At 43.0% G+C, this 20505-nt stretch overlaps 1 protein-coding gene across 4 annotated transcripts in view; it reads left to right on the top strand.

The window, feature by feature from the left end:
• Positions 1-290: 290 nt before the first annotated feature.
• Positions 291-20505, top strand: part of NDRG3 (NDRG family member 3) — a 64318-nt gene continuing 44103 nt past the window's right edge. For all 4 annotated transcript variants that reach the window (XM_075166186.1, XM_075166185.1, XM_075166184.1 and 1 more), the window contains exon 1: positions 291-373. The gene's annotated coding sequence lies outside the window, so the exon portion shown is untranslated. The remainder of the gene's footprint in view (positions 374-20505) is intronic.

Here is a 20505-nt window from a genome sequence, read left to right as displayed (position 1 = left end):
GGCCGCGGGGAAGAACTGGGCCCGGCCGCGGCGCGCCCCAGAAGTGTGGGGGGGAAGGCGCAACTGAGGAGACGCGGTCGCGCCGGGTGACGGCGGGACCGGCCGCGGGGAGCGGCGCCACCTCCCGCCCGGGCGGGCCGCTGCAGCCCGGCGGGGCAGGGGCAGGGGCGGCCGGGGCCCAGCCCTCCGGGCGGAGGGCGGCGCGAGAGGAACTACGCCCAAGATGGCGCTCAGCCCCGGCTCGCCGCCCGGCCGCCATCTTGTTTGTAGTCCCGACGCCCCCGCGCATGTGCGGTCCCCGCGGCGCAGCGCGCAGGCGCAGAGTGCCTCCCATGCCGCGGCGGCCGGAGCTGCTGAGGTACCTGCCGTCCAGGTGAGCCCCGCCGCCGCCCGCGGGCCCGGGCGCCGCCCGGCAGCGGCTCCGAACACCCCTGGGGTCGGCCCCGCGCGTCCTCCGCGGCTGCCGGGTGCGGCCGCGGCGGCACTGAGGCGCTGGGCTGCCGCTCGGCAGCGGGTGCCGCGCGGCGGCTCCGCGGGAGCCGGTGCGGCGGCGGGCGGGCGGGCGGGCCGGCCGGGGTCAGCGGCTTGCGGCGGTCGCGCCCGCAGGCACCGTCTGTCCCGCCGAGCCCTGCGCTCCGCGGCCGCTGCTGCCGCTCCCCGACCCCGGGGCGCCGCCGGTGAATGGTGACGCCGCGGGGGTTACCTGAGCGGGGGCGGGGCTGTGCCCGGGCGGGCCCCGCTGAGGCGGCCGCGGCCCGCAGGGGCCCGGGCGGCCGCTGCCGCCGGCGTCCTGCGCCGAGAGGCCGCCGCTGAGCGAGGACTCCTCTCCGCTCCTCTCCTCGGCCGTTATGATACGCCGGAGGAAAGTACCACTGCTTCAGGGAGCTGGCTTTAGGAAATAATCCCTCGTCATACCGGGCTTCCTTGGGAAAAAAAGAAACGCCTCAAAGCTGCCCCTGGTTTTATTGCAGCAATGTTTTTTTCATGTAAATAACGGACAGGAGTGCTCTGGGCTTTCTGCTTGCTCTCATCTGTGGCTTTTCTTTCTGGTAGTCAGATCTCAAAATTCTCGGTTGTATTATTTACTTTGGGCAACGAAAACAGGGTGTTTTTCTTTAATTCAGTAGTGCCTTGTCAGTATGTGAGTGGGAAAGGAATAGCTTGTAAGAATTTTTTTGTTGACTTGCATCATCACTTTAGGTCAATGGCCGTTTCTTTTTTACATTTAAAAGTCACGGGGAGTAATTCAAAACATTGTAGCAAAGTCAGATGCTTCTACTATCTTAAAAGTCATCATTATGAAGTCCGGTGCAGAAAATGCGGTGTTACAAAACAAATGACGCTGTGTAGCACTGTCACTGGCTTCCCAGGAGGTGTTGGGAGTGCCACCAGCTGGCTCAGTGGCAGTGCCTTGGGGTGTTGCATTGCCGATTGTGAGCCTGGTGCCTGATCTGTTTTTTGATTCCTCTCAAGTCTGAGGAGTCTGAAACTGGTGCATGATCGAGTTATGATTCATGTGCGGTCACAGCACATGAATCACAGTCAAAGTTTGTTGCAGAACTGGGACGACTTGGTCATACACGTGTTTGCTCTGGAGAATAGGAAAGGTCTGGTAAGTGTCAGGGGGTTGCATCTGGGAAGTCCAGAAGAGTTTTTGTGCTCGAATACTGAGATCATGAGAAGATGGGGGTTACAAGTGGAGAAGAATCCACTTCTGCTTCCTGTGTCAGGCACGCTCGTGAGTCTCCTGTGTTCAGATAGGAAGACTTGGGGGCTCGTTACTTTAGCTTCTGCCTTTCCTTTTCTATAGAAACATGAGGACAATGGTCTTCCTTATCCTGGAGCTTGTCAAACCGTGTTTAGCCCTAGCGTATCGGTCTATGGTGAAAAGTCAAAAAGTAATGTAAAGTCTAAGAGCTGAGTTTAAAATCAGCTTAGAGCTGTTCTGGCACAGTAATCTACTTGGACTAGGGGAGCAGAGCTTACCAAATGTGTCTCTCTTGCTGAATTCGGGGTAGACTCGTGAAGAAGCAAGGCTTCTTCACTAGGATTCATTTGGATTATTGGCCATTGGACTGGGATTGTGGAGAGGGCTCAGGACTGGCAATGACTGCTCCAATTTCATTCATTTGTTTGGGATTTTGAAACTTAGCTTGTGTGTGGCACACAAGGCACTGAAACTGGCTGTCTTGAGGGCAGAAACTTAGTGTGACTATACTTGGCTTGTATTGAGATGTTTGCAAATGTAGAAGCTGGAAATTTTATAAAATGAAAATTAAACAACTGCTGAAAGCAGCATTATTGGAGGCTATAATTATATTCCTAGCTACTCATTTTGTATCTAAGGTTAAAAACTAATTGAAATGAACAAATCTGTTTCACTTGCATTTTCCTAATCTCAGATCACCTTCAAAAATCATCCAGTGCTTCTGTTTGCAGCTCATATTTCACATTGGTCATACACAACAGGACCTTTAATGGTTTTTGTTGGAAAGCGTAAGTGTAGTGGTACATTTAGATTTCAGAGGCTTTATTACGTACAACATATATTTTGGTCCCTTGAAGATATACTAGGAAATTTTCTTAAAGATGCTTCTAGGACAGTTTTCTTAAACATTCCTCTGGTGCATGCTCAAGGTAAACGTTATAGCAAAGTAGTAATATATAGGTATGGTATTTTCAGTAAGAAGCTCAAAAAATTATGGCCATAATATAGTCTAAGCACAAAAATAAAAAAAATAAATAGGAGAAAGCAAATCAGCTTTAAAATTTTTTGGGAGTTCAGTTTTCATGAGTAACAGAATAGGGATTTTAATTTTTAATTATTTATTTGTCATTCTCACAAATAATAGCTCAGCTGGATTGCCCCCATTGTTGCTTCCTGGAGAAAGGTAAAGCCAAACACTCAGTGAGTTCTATTTCTGTAGGCAGTGCTGACACCATAACTCTCCATTGTCAGGGTTTATCTTGTGCTCATCATGTCAGCTGTATCTTGGACGTAAGTGAATATGCCTCTGCTGCTTATGACTCTTAAGCCTCGTGTTGGATAGTTGCGCAGTACTGGTTAAGGCTATTTGTGTCTGTAATTATTACAGCTTGGTTTAATCCGTGATAGTTAAAGGAGAACAGAGGAGTGTTTTGCTACTGTTTCTTTGTGTAATGTTGAAGAAAATGTTCCTGATATGTGTCTTGATGCATCTCAGTGGTCTCATTTTCATATGAATGTGGTTTGGGAGCAATAATAAAATTCTGTATTGCTTTTCCCTGGGAATTGTCAGTATTCTGGCCAGATCAGGTCAGTTATTAAGCAAAGCAGTTGTAATTTGGTCCTGACATGGGAATGACTGGGTGACTGTGCCTTCTACTGTGCAAATTGGAGTTGATGAGAGATTTTAATAATCTCACTTGGTCTTCAGTTCTGTTCTTGTAAATTCTGAATTGTAAATGAGACTTGCTGGATTTTTAGTAATATATTCTTATTGATCATTCACCTTTTTCTATCTCGTCATAACCCCTTGACTTCTGTGACTGATGTAGCACCGTTTAATATAGTAATCAAATTGATGCAGTGGGAAGCATGGGAAGGAACAGCTTTGTTTTCATTTGGCTATCGTCCTTACCAGACTTGGATGCATTTCTGTATTTACAATGGGTTTTAGTTCACCAAAGGGGTGTTCCTTACTTTACATAGTATAAATACAGTAGAGGTTATATATGCGATGCTTAATTTTAAAGTAACCTTTACTATTCAGTCGTGTATAAACCAGGCTCTCTTCGTAATTACCAGATGGATTAAAACTGTGAAACTAGCCCTTTTTTTTTTTCCCACAAGTGCTGGAATTGTGGCTTTTCTCTGTGTGTTCGAACAGAGGATATGGGCAATCTGCTGCTTCTTTTTCACCTGTATTTTGGTGTTGAAGCTGCGTGTTGCCTCTTAAATTGATCTAATGACAGGTTGGCATGAAAAAGGGCTGGTCCTATTCTTGCCCTGTCTTGAAGCACCTCCAGCATTTGCTGGATTCAGCATTTACCAGTTCAGTTTGCTAAATAAGCAAGGCACTAATCCAGCCCCTCTGTGTCCCCACCTCCCCAGAAGATCAACTTTTGCCAGGTAAGCAAGTTGAATGAGTTCAAAGAAGGGCTGAGGAGTACCAGAGATGTAATAGATTTTTGTGGTGTAAGCACAGCCATAGAATCAGATGGGACCATCTAGTCCGCTGTTCTTTCCTGACAGGGACCAAAAAGAGAAGAGCATAAGGGGAGGGCAAATTATATGAACCTTTGTCTGATAGCCCTCTTGTCTCTTGTCAGCTGTAGGTTGTCAAGAGATAGATGTTGTTTGCATTTATTTTGTTAATGGTTAATGTATTTTTCTTCTGTGAACTTGCCCATGTCTCCAGTCCATTTACATGTCTAGCACTAATGCGTCCCAGGGGAGACCTTCCAGAGCACAACATAATGTTGTAGGTGCTAACTGCCTCTGCTTGTTTTCTTTTGAACTTGAGAGCTGCTAGCTTCATTTTATCTCTCTTAGCTTTTGTGTTGTTTGGAAACAGTGAACAACTGATCTCTGTTTACCTTCTCCATGCAACTGATGATTTCATAGGACTCTGTCATACGTCACTGCAGTAATCTCTGTTTCCAGGCAGAATAACCCTAGCCTAATGGATTATTCCTCGTTTTTCATCTTTTCAAACCTTGTTTCCTGTTTAAAAATATTTTCCCTTTCCATTATGTCTTCTTGAAATGAAAGAACAGGCACTGCATCCAGGATTTAAGCTGCAGACATTCTGTAGCTTTATATGGTGGTTTAATTACTAATCATTTCCTAACGTTAGACTTATTTTTTTGTATGTTGAATGGCTGTGAGCTGATACTTTTATCAGTCTGTCATGACTCCAGCAAGACTTTCTGAATGTTAATGACCAGTTTGGAGCACATCACTCTACATGTGAAATTAGGATCATTTTTTCTTCAGACTGCTACTTTATTTGCACTGAATTTCATCTGTTATTTTATTTCCCGATTATTCAGTCTCATAGGGTTTTTCTGCAGGTCTTCAGTCAGCCCTTCTCTTTACTGTCAGAATAGCTTATATCCTCAGGAGACTTTCACTCCACTCCTTGGCCCCTTTTCCAGATTGTTTATGAATACAGTGTATAGCAGAGCACTGCAAAAGGCTCCTGGCAGTCTCCTTCCCTGTGAAGACTGACCATTTATGCCTACCCTCTGTCATCTGTTTTCAGTTAGTTATTAGTCCAGGCGAGGGCTTTCCCATTTACCCTTTAGCTGCAGAGCTGCTGAAGTTCCGTAGCTATCTGAATGTTATCTTGTATTGCAGTTTCTTCACTGCTATAAATGCACGTCTGTGAACGCCCCTGGTGATGGAAAGGTTCTGCCCGTCCTTGCAGCCCTGTCTGGTGCTCCTCTCCAGCACTCCTGCTGCTGTGCAGTGAATCCAGTCTGGAAACATCTGGCTGGAAATGAACCCAACAAATTATAAATTAATGCTGATTTAGTGTTGCTGTACTGATAGTATACAAATGTGTGGATTTAATCAGAATCAATTCAGTTGGATAAGTGCATCTTTCTATGCTTGCTGCTGATGGAAATTGTGACCTTACAGGCTCAACTGTAGTCTAGACTGAAGGCAGTGTAAGTGTCTGTGCACAGACTTGCACTTTTTATTTCAAATTGGCATGAATTTGATGCTGCAGTTAGATTAGTATGACTTGTGTATGAATTGCACCTAGGTACTAATTCGATTGATTTTGTGACTGCTTCTTGGACGTTTTCACTGTGCTGAGGCAGAAAAACAATCTGACATGGGTTGATATTTGGAATTTCTTAAACAAAGACAGTGAACAAGGAGGGATTTTTAATGCAATCCCCTAGATTAATAGGGATCTAGTATTACTTTTTATCCTATATATGGACTTTATTCTAATTTATTAGGAAAAATTGCATCATAAATATTTCAAAAACATGTAACTGCAAATTCACAAATTTTGCTGCTGATGCCCTTGTAGTGTTTTGTAAACACTAGAATTTTGGGGGATTTGTGTACATTTAAGTTGCCTAAATACAAATGATACAGGTCTTTAATGAAATTTGTGTTCACTAAATAGGCATTTCAGGTGTATTCTTGAAAATTCATATCCAGATTCACCTGTTCTGTTGTCAGACATAATAACAGTTTTCTGCTGAGGGGTTTTTTTGATTGTCTTTGTGTGGAGAACTGAAGTTAGATGCTTCTGTTTTTAACAGTTTCTTTTGGCTGTGGTAGATTTGAAATGCATTGCTTAGCCAGTAAGGTCTGTTTTTTTTTCGGTTTGTGTAGGTGTTTCTACCTTTGCGTAGACAAAAAGAAAAACTTGATTTGTGTAAATATATGGTTATATGACTTGGATTGGTGTATTTCCTTCCAGAAGAGGAGGGCTTGTATGTGGTTTTGTGCTTTATTTTCCAGATGGTGGAAGATGGGGGCTTGGGGCGTGGTTTAAGTCTGCTTTTCTGTGCCACCAGTTCAGGTGCTACATGGTTTGTCTCTGCCATGGCTGGAGGATTTATGTAACAGTGTTGGGAGTGTCGAGCAAGCACACACTCATCATTTGATAAAGAGGCATTTTTAACCATTGTGTAGTACTCTGCCTTTGCTATTTTAGTCATGTAGTTCATTCAGACATGGTTTTCATCAAAGAAATGGTCCTTGTTACAAATTTAACTTTTTTTTCCTTCAGTTTGGATGAAAAGGTTACCGAATAAGTTTCTTATGGTCCTCAGGAAAGCCAGGGAAGATTTTTTTTCTCATTTTACAGTGCGATTGAGCTTTATTCACAGGCTGACAGAGAAAGGCACAGGGCTTGGTGAAAATCTGAACATGGACTAGCTCAGCCACTGAACAAAATTATACTTTTTTAAGATAAATAGTTAATTGGAAACATGCATTATTTAAAAAAAAAAAAGTCAATGACAGAGCTCATATGCCCTAAATGGTTTTGGTTACTTCTAGCAGTAAATGGATGGAACGCCCAGCAGGTATTCCATCTAATTCATGTTTGGCTAATGAGTCAAATCATTTGCCAGATCACCTGGCAATGAGTGGCCTCTCAGTTCTGTTCCTGCAAAGGTGAGCGTGGCCGTGCTGCTGTGATGTCTCAGTGCGTGGGGAGTCTGGGAATACCTTGGAGTTGGGAGCTGAACTGTGGGACCACCAGGTCTGCTGGCTTCTGGTTTGCAGCAAGGACATTGCTTTAGAAGACGGTAAATTATCCTTCAGCATTTTACACAGTATAATACCTATATAAAGCAAATGCTGTAGCTGCTGTTATGGTGTTGGAAGAAACAAAAGGAAGGAGGGGTTGTTTAGAAGATTGTCCATCAAGATGTCTCCTTGGTGAGACCTTCCGCTCGCCTGTGTTGGTCTGCGAATGTCGGGTTGTGATATTGTCTCCCTGACTACAACCGCCGCATTTGTCATTTTGTAGTGTTTGGTACCATGCTCATTCATACTGCTGTGTCATGTAACTGAATGATTATGACTGAGGAGTCAGCATAGAATAATCTAGGACTGTCAACTGCAATTTTTCAGTTACTGGCCCATCATCATGAAGATTTCAACACAAATGTCTCAATTGCAAAAAGGGCTGGAATTTTCCATCAGAGTGAATACAAAAGCACAGAGGAGGTTGTAGCTTTGTCTGTACACAAGAGTTAATGAAGAAGTTTAGATTGTGTCTGCCTCCAAGAAAAAGTTAAAGCAATTTGGGTTTTTGGAGAGCTAAGTGTCTTTTTTTCTTTTCTTCTTCAGTGGCATATTAAAAAAAAAAAAGTGAGGCCTCCATCCCCATGGAGGAGTGGAGATACGGTCCGTGTGCTATAACAACTTGCTTGTACCCCAGCCTGGGATCTTGCCATAAGAGAGTGAAGGTTTAAAAAATTCTTTTGACCACACTGAGCAAAACCACTGCACCAGCTGTGCGGTACCCAGGTGTTCGTTACCTTTTGGACACTTCATCTGTGCATTTGTAACTGGTTTTAAATGGTCTTGGAGCTCACGGCTCTTCTGCTTCTGGACTCGGTCATGGGGCTGACCATGTGAAGCAGGAGCTGATGCAAGTTGACTGTGATTCCAGGGGATCACAGAGTTTTTCTAAACTTCTACTAAAATGCCACAAGCAACATACAGTCTAAGTCCTTCTGCCAGTCAAGCTTCAGGAGACACCCAGTGCTTGTGTGATCTCTCTTGCTCACAAAAGCTGTCTCTCTGATCTCTTCAGCAGCATTCGAAATCTTAGAAAATATAAACAGTCGGCATTTCTCCTGGTTTCTACACCCAAAAGGGTTATTTATGTGCAGTTGCTGAGTGTCATGCATGCAGTTGGAGAACGCTCCTTAAAAAAGGAGCTACTGTAGCTTAAAGCCAGGTTGATTTTATTGTCCTTTAGCTCAGGTTATTCATTGTATTTGAATATATGCTTGTCTGGGTGTATTGCACATGGTAAGAGGATGTGTGTCCAGGCTGCTTTGTGCGAGTAATTGCCGACTAATTTTTCTGTGGACATGCTCTAACGGAGGGAGCCATCTCAGACGTGATTCTTGCTCAGAGGTGTTACTTGCCTTAAGAGTGGCTGACTTCACTGCAGCACTGCCTGCCACTCAGCCAGTCTGTGTTCCAGGTTTCCATCCCAAAACTGCAAGGAAGTTGGAGACTTTTGCTGATGTGATTTCCTTGGGGAGTATCCTGGTTTTTCTGAACTCCTTTGGTGGCCTGCTGGAGAGCATAGGTGGTAGAAGTGTGGGGATAAGAAACACCATTCCCTCCCCAAAAAATTCTTCCTTTTGAAAATAACTACTTTGGGTAGTGAATGGAAGATATTTTTTATTTTCTTTTAAATAAAGATGGATGCATGCAGCCCTTCTGGCCCCTCTCTGGCCTGTCATACCAAGACAGTGATGGAGACTTCTTGCAAATTTCTGACCAAATGCTTTTTGCTAGTTTTGTTTTTCTTGTTTCCTGTTCATGCATGTTAACTATGGATGGATACATTTTGTGTGGTGTGTACTCCCATGTTGTCTTCATGAATTCTTTGCAAATGCATAGGAATGCTGGCAATGATTCCCAAATTTTGGGTAGCCTGACAGTTCCTGTTATAGAGGATTATTAACTACATAATAGATCCTGTGTGCATGTATTTCAGCAGTCCTTTGAAATCTGGGAAACAACAGCTTCAGTGCCAGGGCTGTCTGGTCATGTGTGTACTACAGAAGCTTCACTGGTATAATGAGACCATCAAGCCCTTCTGAGAGTGATTCAACTTACACTGTGAGAAATGGCTTTTATTGTTATGCCTGGTAGTAATTGCCTAAATGAAGTGTTTTCAACGGTAATTCTAGGCCACTATAATTATATGTATGCTGCCACTTTCACCAGTATAAAAATGTCTTTAAAACAATTTGCAGAGCTCACCAGTTGGTTACTCAGGAGGGGGGTCCTGTGTCTGTTCCACATGAATGCATTCCATTTTTGGCGTTTTTTTTAGGTGCTAGAAAATGATATTTCCTCACTGATCACAGTTTTTCTTGGCAGTGCAGTGACCCCTAAAGACTTCTTAGAAGTCTGTCATCCTGCTTTTTTTTATTAACCATGATATCCCAAAGGGAGCAGAGTTCCTGGAGGACACTTAAACCTTGATAGTGAAAAACAGATGGGTGTCTGTAATGCTTTGAGGTGGAGCAGAAGATGCCTTTGGAAGGGACAGTGAGCTGTGTGCTCGTGTTGCTTGCAGCCAAGCTGCAAACAGCATCCTCGGCTCCGCTGCCAGGCAGTGCTGTTCTGCCACGCTTCCAGCAGAAACAGTGTGCGCAGTGATGCTGCGGCACGGAGGCTGAGCCGCTCTTCTCATCTATCCTGAGAAGCTGGTTTGGTCTGGAAAAAAAACTTCATCTTTTTTTTTCCTTGTTTAAAAACTGTTTTATTGAGGTTGCAAAACAAGCACAAGACAGCCTTCAAACGCCAGCTTTTAAAATGGTGTTGCACAGGATTTCTCAGACAGATGAAAGAGGCATTCGCTGAGCATAAAATTTTTTTTTTTGTCAGTAGTAGAAGGATAGTGGGGGTTTTTCCTTTGGCTGTTCACAAGATAATTGCTTTTCCCCCCCTTGACTTTAATTGCTTCATTCGTCTTTATTAAAGACAGCGGTTTCTTAACAATGAAAGCGATAAAACAGTTAGCCAGAGAAGCTTGTGCTCTTTAAAAAAAAAAAGAAAAAAGGAAAAATTAAGAAATAGAATGTAGTTCATTGTGTGGTATAGTAACCTTTGAAGAAATTCATAGTAGAATAGGAATTTAAGACTTCACTTAAAGGCAGGAGAAATACTGTCAGTACTTCATTTTCATAAAATAAGAACTGTTTAGGCAGAAATATTATTCAACCTTTTATGGAGGTCTCCAGAATAGAAATCTCTGTACTTTCTCTGATTGGTAGGTAGTAGTTGTTGGGGAAAAAGATTGAAATGGCTTGAAACATATGCACCAGAAAACTTAATTCATGTCCTAAGCGTTAATTGCCTGAGCTGAGAAGTGTTGTAACGAGGGTATCTTGCTTTTCTGTAGTTTGATTTCTTTGATATCATGTATTAATGTTTTCTCAGATCTCTAGCCTTCAAACGTCATTCTGGGCTGTGGATTGATTGTAAACATGGCACTTATGCTGCTATTTTTATCATGTCTCCATGTTAAAATGAACTGCTTGTGTAGAAGCCATCATCAGTCACCTTGTTGGCCTAAAAATGATTTAAGTGAATACAGTCTTAGTATTGTCAAAACTTTCAATAAGCAGAGGCTTACAGAGTTTAAATTCTGATCTTGAAACATTTCCATTAGTGAAGTCTGAAGTATTTTTATCCTATCATAAATCACCAGACTTAAATTTTCTTCTGCACTTTTAAGAGAACCCCAGCTTTTCCCAGCAGCAGTGACTCCAAATTGCTTTTTGTAGTCTGAGGCCTTAGCTTTCAAGATTGGCACTTACCTTTCCCTAAATCAAGGGACTTGTTCCGCACTCTTGGCCTCTGCATCCCTGCAGCACGGCTCAAGCATCCATGTGAATAAAAGGTACAGGGAGAGCCAGGGTGCGGGGAGCAGGGGTGCTGCACTCCCAGGGGGTGCGTCCGAGCTCCTGAGCGCAGTTGCAGCAGGAGGGGGATCTCTTTCACTTATTTGGCCAAACAGATAAGGACTGCAGTGATTTCTGTGCAACTATTAGAAAGTTCCGTCTTTTTTTACTGGCATACCTGTATACTCATCATTTTTAAGGGATGAGCAGTCACATCTCAAAAATGACAGCTCCTGCCTCTTCCTCTGAGCACCTGCATTAACACAACTTAGTGATTGCCATCATCACTAGTAGGAGCTAGTAAGGAGCTTGATTGAGCAATGCTGTGCTGTCTTTCTCTCTCGTGCAGTGGCTATATGAAGAGCAACGAGTTTTATTACTGGTGATTGGGTAATAAAAGGTAGAAAACGGCTTTCAATATGTCTGCAGGGTAGCGGTGGTGAGGGAAGAGTCTCTGTTTTACTCCAGACTGGCTGCAGAGTCATTGCAGGGGAGGTGGCCTTGGAGCTCTTACCTCTTTCCCTGTTTCTCCCCTGATTACAGCTTCATTTGAAGAAAAAACAAACCACTTAAATTCTACCTGAGATGAATATTTAACAGGATGAGCGTATCAGATGCCAGTGCATCGGGCTGCAATGGAAAGTGTTGGCCCCTTCATTAAACGGAAAGTTATTCAGTGCTGGCTCAAAAGATCCCAAGAGAAATGGCACCGTTCAATCCCAGCATGTGTGGCTTGGTGAAGGAATTATATAGAGAAATTCGTTATCCTGTGCTAGGCAGGAGGCTCAGACAGAGGAATGAAACTGATCTCTTCTGACTTTACTGTGTTGAATAATACCGACATAAGAAGCATTACCTGAAGGTCCAAGAAAACCAAGAGTACAGACTAGAAATAGATTAGGATGAACTACTGAAACTAAATCAGATCAACACATTGTTTTGAAAAGAAACGAATGCCTGAGCCTGTAATGATTCCCACTGCATCCTTCGATTGAAGCTCTTGAACAAGTAGAGGCGTATAGGACTTCTCCACGGCTGTAGTGGATGGACACTTTTCTCTTTGTTTGCAGCTACCAGGAACTAACCTAGTGTAGCTCATTCACAAATGCAGAAAATGTACATAAAAGGGCTAATTTAAAAAAAAATTAAAAGTTGAGGTCAACTTGAGGTTAAGGGGGAAGCATATGAGCAGCTTAGATTTGAAAAGATGTAATAATTGTTTTTAACAAAATTCCCAACTCTGGGAGTGGTGGGGGAAGCAGGGCATTATGTAGAAGGCTGCCTGCACATTTGTGAAGGTATGTGCCAGTATTAAGGCATATTTCTAAGGAGAAATTCTGATATGTCTCCCTGAGGAAGTGTGAAAAATGGTCCTATAGAACAGTAAAATCTTAGACATAATCTACACTGGAGCTCATTATCAGCATAATTATTCTGGCAAGTTCTTCGAATATAAGAGAACTAGAGAGAGAAAGGTGACGAGAGAGCAAAGGTGTGGAATGAGAAGAGTGAGGAGGAGACATTAAACAGTTCAGGACTTTGCACCTTGGAAAGGAGCCACTTGGGGGACAAAAAAAAGTAATAAAGCTTTATGAAAGCATGACTGGCATAGCAGGTGAGTAAAGAATAACCAGCATTTCTGAGAGCGTGAGGACTCTCGTTGGGACATCCAATAAAAATTTACCTGTAAATCGGACAGAAGGAAGCTTTATTTTATGCAGTGTTTTCACAATGTTAGCCATTGCCAGAGAATGATGCAGAGGCCAAAAGCACAGAGAAGTCAAAGTTAGAAAAAGAAATGGAAGAGAGGTGACGATGTTTGTTTGTTGATAAAAAATAAATTTGTGACAATAAATAGAAGAATTAACTTTGAGGAAACATGGAAAAATCCTATGGCACTGAGTGATAAAATAGCATTTTAAATTCAGTGTAGTGAAATAATGCACATGGAGAACAGCCCCAGCTGTATGTATACAGTGATGAGCTCTGAGTTGGCTTTCCAGTCACAGATGAAACTTGGGGGTTGTAATAGGCAGTTCTATCAAAACATTATCTCAGTGTTTGGAAAAGCAAATTGAAAGTTAGATGCTTGTGGAAAAATAATAGTGATCAAACTAGGAAACATACTGCTGTGTAAACCCATAGTGCACCCGTATTGTGAATGCTGCATGAGTACTGGTCTCATCGCTCTGAAAGACCCAGTGAAAATGGGAGAGATCCTGAAAAGGTTGACAAGAATGATCAAAGGTGTGAAATGAGTTCCTTGTAAAGAATGATAACTAGATCAAAACTCTTCAGGCTCTAAAAGATCTCTTTGAAGAGGATATGATGGAAGCATATAAAGTCTTAGCACCATGGAGCGTACATGAACCCATTATTCACTGTCTTTTCCAATAAAAGGGTTAAGACCACCTAATTAAGGTAGCAGGTGGCAGGCGCAAAACAAGGTGAAATATTTATAAAGTGAGAGCAGGACTTCCTCCTTTCCATTGGCATTGAGGTTTTAATCTGTTGGAACAATTCCCTGGGTTTAGGCTGATTAATTCTGCAGTTAACACTTCATCAGAACGCTGTTCACAGGGCTTTGAAAGCTTAGCTCTAGAGCTCTGTTCATAAGAGAAATCCTTTCGGATGTTGGAGTAGGGATATGAAGCCTGGCAGGCTGAAACAGCCTCTCTGATCATGTTTCATTGGGCAAAATCCATGCAACTTCTCAACAAAGTGTTTTGGTGGAAATACCCAGTAAAGTCAAATACAGTTTGTACAGATCACAACATACAGCCTGGCCTTGTGGCTGGTATTTTGGGGTTGTTACTGGAGTATTAAAACTTCTGTGACAGCAGGAGCTAATATATCTTCTTGGTCTGACAGTGAGTTGGGATGGTGGCATATTCTTACAGATGTGGTAGGTAGTTCCAGCTTCAGCTACTGCAGAAATAATACAACAATAAAATACCAACCAGTGGCAGTAGTGTTATTTTGGGATTGCTCCACAGGATTTAGAAAAGTACAGACCGAAGAAGGAGGTTTTGGATTCAAGGAAACTGGACGTGGTTCCAACGTACAGGTGCTATTTATTTGTGGTTTATTACCTGTGCTTTGTTGTGTTCATATTCATTGACAAAATTAATTTCTTGCCATTTTAGGCTGATTCAGAGCACCTTGCTAAACATTTCTTTACTTAATTGTAAAGAGAGGTGTCACTTACTTAAACGCATAGACTGCTCAGGTGAATTGTGCTTTGAGTTGTATTCCAGTTTAACATCTGCTCCTGACCTGGAGAAGGACTTCTGGTCACAAAAGCTTGTCATTATTTCTAGCTAGTTAAATAAAATACATTACTTCAATCTGCAAATCTTTGAGATATTCGGAGGCTGAAAGAGCAGGGAGAGGAGTGATGGGGTCTGTGGTGTTGTCCAGATAACCCCTCCATTGCAACCGCTGTAACGTGTGCTGAGCTCATTGTGAGCGTGTGGCCTCAGGGACCTCGCTCCCTGGGAGAGGCTGATGTCTGCCTGGGGACCCCTCGCTTCTGAGCAGGGCACGGCTGTGCCCAAGACTGAATCAGGCTCTTGCGATGGTGAGGGAATATTGTGTGATAAGGTGGGTTATTATCATTTTACTTTTAAAGTATTACGTATGATCCAGAGTAATTGGATTACTGGGGCTTAACAGATAACTGATTGTGTTATGCTCTGTGGGTGCTCTTAGACCTCTCCACCAGTCAGCTAAAACTCATTAGCTTAAATTGCTGTGGAGGAGGCTCAAAAGAGAATCTACACTTTGGTTCCGTGATGGTGGTTTAAACTAATATGATATTCTTTACAATTGGGTTTGGCACCTGTTAGTACCACAATTCACCTGACTAATACTGTCTTAATTACATCTTATGGTATGACTACCCTTCTTCAGAACATTTTAAATCACTTTTGAGAGTTTCTTTAGAATTCATGGCTGTAACATTGCAGTACTGCACATAGGGTAGGTAAATATATCTGCCATTTTCCAAAAGGATAAGGCAAGGAAGCTTGGAGAGGGAGGGGAAAAAAGTAATATTGGAGCGAATAAAATCAATCCAAAACTAACTAGGGCTTTCATTTTATTTCTGAGATGACTGCATCAGCAGTGTCTTTAAACTAAATTCTGCTTAAAGGTTAATATGGGGGAAATGTGCATGTAATGTTACAGGAAGGAAATACTAAAACCAGGTTAAAATATTTGATAATTTCTCTCCAGGTGAGTCTTGGCAAGCTGCCCTGTCTTTAGAGAAGGTATTATCAACAGGCATTTGTAGGGTCAAGGCTGGCGTTCTAACGCTTGCCATTTGCTATGGGCCTTGCATTGGGAAGGTCCTTCTCTGGACAACACACGCTGACTTCTGGAAAGTTATGGCTGACCAGAGCTGTTGAAATGGGCTGTCAGAAAGAGTTAGTCTTTGATTTAGCCTTCAGAGTGTGTTACTTTATATTGAATATTATTTTTTGGTTTTGTCATGTTGGGATGAAAGAGTATTCTGTGTATAATAGATAAAGATGTTCATAATTTTTGTAAGTGTCAGGGAAGAAGAGAGGGAAAACTAGATTTCATGGGTAAGGCTGCCTTACCAGTTTTTCTGCAGCACAAAGCCTGAGAATAAATAACCACTGTGTTTGGAAAGAACCACAGTGTTTCAGTGCACTGGGGAAGAAGCTTCTACAATACCCGAGAGAGACTGACGCTCGTCTGAAGTATGTGTGGATGTATGAGCAAAGAGGAAGTATCGCTAGGTGCTATTCTTTTGCTGTTTCCTAGGCATTTGCTCTTGAACTGTATCAGACCAAATCTTGCACTACACAGATCCTGTGCAGTTCTTCATGTGTTCTTATTCTGGAAAGTATTGAGTATTTTTCAAGGGCAGGGATCAATTTAATATTAAACCTGTTATGTTCACATATTAACATCTGCCCTGAAAAAAATCTACCAGGAGATGAATCTCTGTTCCATCTACGCCTTTAATGTGAAGTATTTGACGTGATTCCTTATTCATTATTAAACAGTTTTAGAAAGGGAATTTTTAAATAGTGCTGATGTGTGGCTGTAACAGTCACTACTTTCAGATTTTCATTTTTCTTTTTATTCTGGTCTGTGATATTTTCAGATTAAAAGTCTCATTGTTTATGCATCTACCTTCCGCTTGCAGCTAGGGAAATTCCCATTGGATAAAAGGAAACAATTTTTGCCATGAGAGTGGTGTGAAATGCTGGAATCTACATCCTTAGAGACGTAGAGCAACCGGATCCACCTTTGAAATTACTTCTGCTTGGAGTAGGAGGTTGTGCTAGATGACCTCCAGAGATCCCTTCCAGCCTACATTGTTCTGCGACTGCATTCAGATCCTGTAAATGGAAACCTTGCAATGTGTCTGTTGTGCCTTCACCTGCAGAAAAGGCTGTGAACAGACTTATGAGAAACTTCCTCTTAGTACTTCTTACTCGAGGAATTAGTTTTAGGCTTTGGTGTAGTCAACTTTACCGTTCACTGTCACCTTGGTGTGGTATGTCCTCCTCGTCTCATGCTGGTTTCTAGGGAATGAAATCAGGAATTAATTTGTTGTAACCAAGTCTTTCTAAACGTGGGGGGGGGGGGGGTTTAAACATGAAACCCATGTGGTGATTCAGCTTTATTCAGGACTAGAGTATTGAAACTAAATCACTTACATTGAGATCTTCAGCTATTTTTGAAAGAAGTAAAATCTTTATCTTTTAACAAAACACATAGACATGTGTTTCTACATGTCCTACTGTAGATAACTACGTCCTAGTTGGAGTGTCCATGGTATCATGGATTTCCACTCTAAGATACGTGATGTGAAGCTCTCTTAAGCTTGTGAATGTTTTTGCTGTATCCCAAGTATAGAAAACTGAATTTCACTTAATAGGAATCACCTTAACTTACACTATTATTTCTTAGTGAAAACTAAACTCAGTTGGTCTACACCATGGACTTTGGTTTGGAGCAGTTTGGGTGAGGAAAAAAAGAAAAGATTACTTTTACCTGAGAGATATTGTAGCAAAAACTACACAGATGCAACCTACCTTTGTAACAACTGTTCTTTTCTTGGTATAAGTTGTTTACCCAGTCTAGTTCACTCACTAAATAGCTTCAGCTTCTAATTTTGACCACACAAATTTTATCGTGAATCAGTGTGGGGATGAATGAGGAAAGGGAGGGGAGGAAGGATGGAGAAAAAGGGAAGCAGAAGTTCTTTCCCGCCTAAAATGCCAATGGGGCTTGGATTTGGAGGGACGAGATCTCACCAGGGCAGGAAGCACCTTCAAGAGGATCTGTCTGTCAGACTTTGGTAGATCTTGGGCAATAATGGCCAGGGCTTTTGAAGGAAGATCTAAACTCGCAAGCATCCAGAGCCAAGAAGAGCCACTGGAATCTGTGGAGAGCAGACTGGGTTTGGGTGCTCATGGCATCCAGTAATTAGGTCAGAGATTCCTCCTTAGGCCTTACCTGACAAACAAAATTTGGGAAGGCATATTTGGTGCGGAGTGCCATCCTCCTTTGGCCTCCAGCTACTTTCAGAAAGACATTCCTAATTTGACGGAAAACATCACTTTCCTTCCAAAGATATTTTAAGTACCTACTTTATGTGTAGTTTTATAATTGACTTCAAACAGAAGTCATTCTTATGAATAGTGATTTGAAATCAGTTACTGATGGCTGGGAATCAGACCCTAGAGACTTCCATGAGGCTGTGCTGAGATTGTTAAACACTGCTCCATGGGTCTGTCAAGGGTGACAAATTACTCGAGCAGCCACGAGTGGCAACGATCAATAGAGCTCAGGCCCATCATTGGAAGGAGCTCCTTTTTTTATTTTGGGTAAAATGCCACTTGGTCGTAAGAGCTTATGAAACAGCAGTGGTTGGCTCCCCTGTGCCCCCTCCTACACTCCTCTGGGACCCAGGCTGCTCAGGACTGTGCTGCCGTGTCAAGCGGGAGCATCTGAGGTAGACTCTGAGCCCGTTCTGCTGCTGAAACCTCAGGAGCAACTGATGTCATTCCTGAAATAGTTTATGCATTTTGCAGGAAAATAATATTTCTTTGCTCTTTCTTGTCTGATAGTCTGACCAACACTGAGGAGACCCACACGAATGCGTTACTTCTAGGCAGCTGCCACCCAGATTCAAGCATCCTATTTATCATCAAACTTGCAGAATTTAGCCAAAGATTGGCATGCCTGATGATATCCCAGGCCTGGCGTAGCATGATTCTGCTCCTAGACAGAGGATTTAAATAATTTGTGTCATTGATGGATGGGTTTTACTGGCAAGGGAGGAAGGGCAGGCATCTGTTTGGGGGCTCTTGGCCTCCTTTTGATACAGCTGATGGTGAAATACATCTCTCGCACCTCTGCGTTTCACCATGAGGTGACTTAATCTGGTGACAGGGAAGAACTCGGCTGTCCAAAAACTGCTATCTTACTGTATATGGTCGGGGGGGTTACAGGGCAGTGGCTCGCTGCTCAGGTGATGCTATTTCACAATTGAACAATAACTGGCCAAATCCAGGCCCAGTCAAAACCAATTTGGTGCTGGTGGGCAGATAATTCTGTAGTGTCCTCACAGGCTGAGCGCCCTGAGCTATGCTGAGGAGCTTCTCTGCTACTTGCTTGTTTCAGCGTGTACAGAAATGCACGGTAAGGGCTTCATGTAAAGTGTGTTAGATAAAGATGGACATAAGAGGGATGCTGTTTGGCCTGCCCAGCAGTGCATCTGGTCATCCAGTTCTCCAACAGTGGCAGTGGGGGAAGCTGTTTAGGGAGAGGCTGCGAGCTGGGCAGCTTTCTGCTGCTTTTCCCCATGCTCTCCCAGGATCCACAAAGGTTGGGCTATAGATACTGGAGGATATATTCTTCCCCCCCTCCCCCCCCCCCCCGGTCCAGTGTCTGTTTATGGATGCTTTCTCCTGAATGTATCAAACCATTTTTTTGAATCTCCTGAAATTATTTACCTCCAAAACCTTGAATATTTGACCTCTATTAATAGTTCTCCTGAATGGTGGGTCGTATCCCCCTCTCCTTTCCTTTCTCCTCACTCCCATTATCGCACTGGCTCCATTGCTCCTGTGATCACAGGGTGAGCTGCTCCAACTCACTAAAACAGCAGAAAGCAAACCTCTGCCTTAGAAAAAACATTCGCCACCCCCAAGTTTTACAAATGCAGCAAGAATAAAAATGTGGTTTTAAATTAAGCTCTTTAATGAGTTTTAACTTTCAAACACTTTCACAAGTACTGAACCACCTGATGTTTCTGTGGATGCTCTAACTCCTATGCTCTGTCTGCACCACAAAACGTGCTGGTGTGGGATTTCCCTGGCAGCTTTGGAAGTGATGGCTAGTGCCAGGTCTTCGCTGGGTGCCCGCGATGGCTCTGCCATGCACAATGTCGTGGTGGTTGGCTGATCTCATCCCCTCTGTAGCTGGCTTCCTGGTTGTGACGTGTTCGAGTAACAGTTAGCACGTAAACAAGTAACACAAACTATCAGTTTAGCATCCTTTGCCAAGGGGCAATTCAAATTCTTTCTTTCTTTTAGTCCTCTTAGCTTCCCATTTGCATTTGGTTGCTGCGCTTTGTGGGATTTCCTGTTTTCCTCATCTGGACAAAGTTCCCATTTCTTTTAAATTCCATCCGTTCACAGGATTGCCTCCTTAAACTTCCTGTTGAATCACGCAGGGTTTGCATATACGGTGACTCTGTCTCTGTGCTTGATAGTGGCACACAGATTACCTGGGCTTCTCATACAGCATTTTTAACAGTTTCCAGGGTCGTTGTAGGTTTCCTTCTTTTTGTGGCTTTTTCTATTTTTTTAGTTTGTTTTGACAAGCTGTCTCAGTTTTTTATATAGTTTCTTTTCTTGAAATTGAGTGTCTATGAGCCAGATTTACTGGCTTTCTGTCACACTACAGCATTTAGCCTAATTGTATTGTCTTTTCCATTGAAAAACAGATCTTCCAATAGTATCCTTCAAAGGATCATTCCAGGTCACTTGGAGCCCTTGTGTGCCCAGTGTCACTGAGGGAAGGGCCAGGGTCTGACACAAGTACATCCCAGTGAACTCTGTGGAGTTAACATTTCAGTACCTGGGCAGATGTACCTTGCAGGGAGCTGATAGCCTCGGGCGCACTGCGCAGTCCCGATTTACTGCTGAAGCGGTTGGCATTTTCCATCCTATGTCTGTTGTATTCATGCAGGTGTTTACAAACTGCCCCCCTTACTCCTAAGGGAGGATGTTTACAATGGCTGAAAGAAGACGTGGTCAATTGCTGCATCCCTTATCTGTTTCCACCCTCTCTGAAATAAGGCATTATTACCTGTTTTATCAAAGGGCTTCTACCCAT

Source organism: Calonectris borealis, chromosome 17 (genome assembly GCF_964195595.1).
Source record: "Calonectris borealis chromosome 17, bCalBor7.hap1.2, whole genome shotgun sequence".
In the NCBI taxonomy this organism is placed as follows: domain Eukaryota; kingdom Metazoa; phylum Chordata; class Aves; order Procellariiformes; family Procellariidae; genus Calonectris; species Calonectris borealis.
Note: the sequence above shows the minus strand (reverse complement) of the source record. Positions and strands in the feature narration are given on the sequence as shown.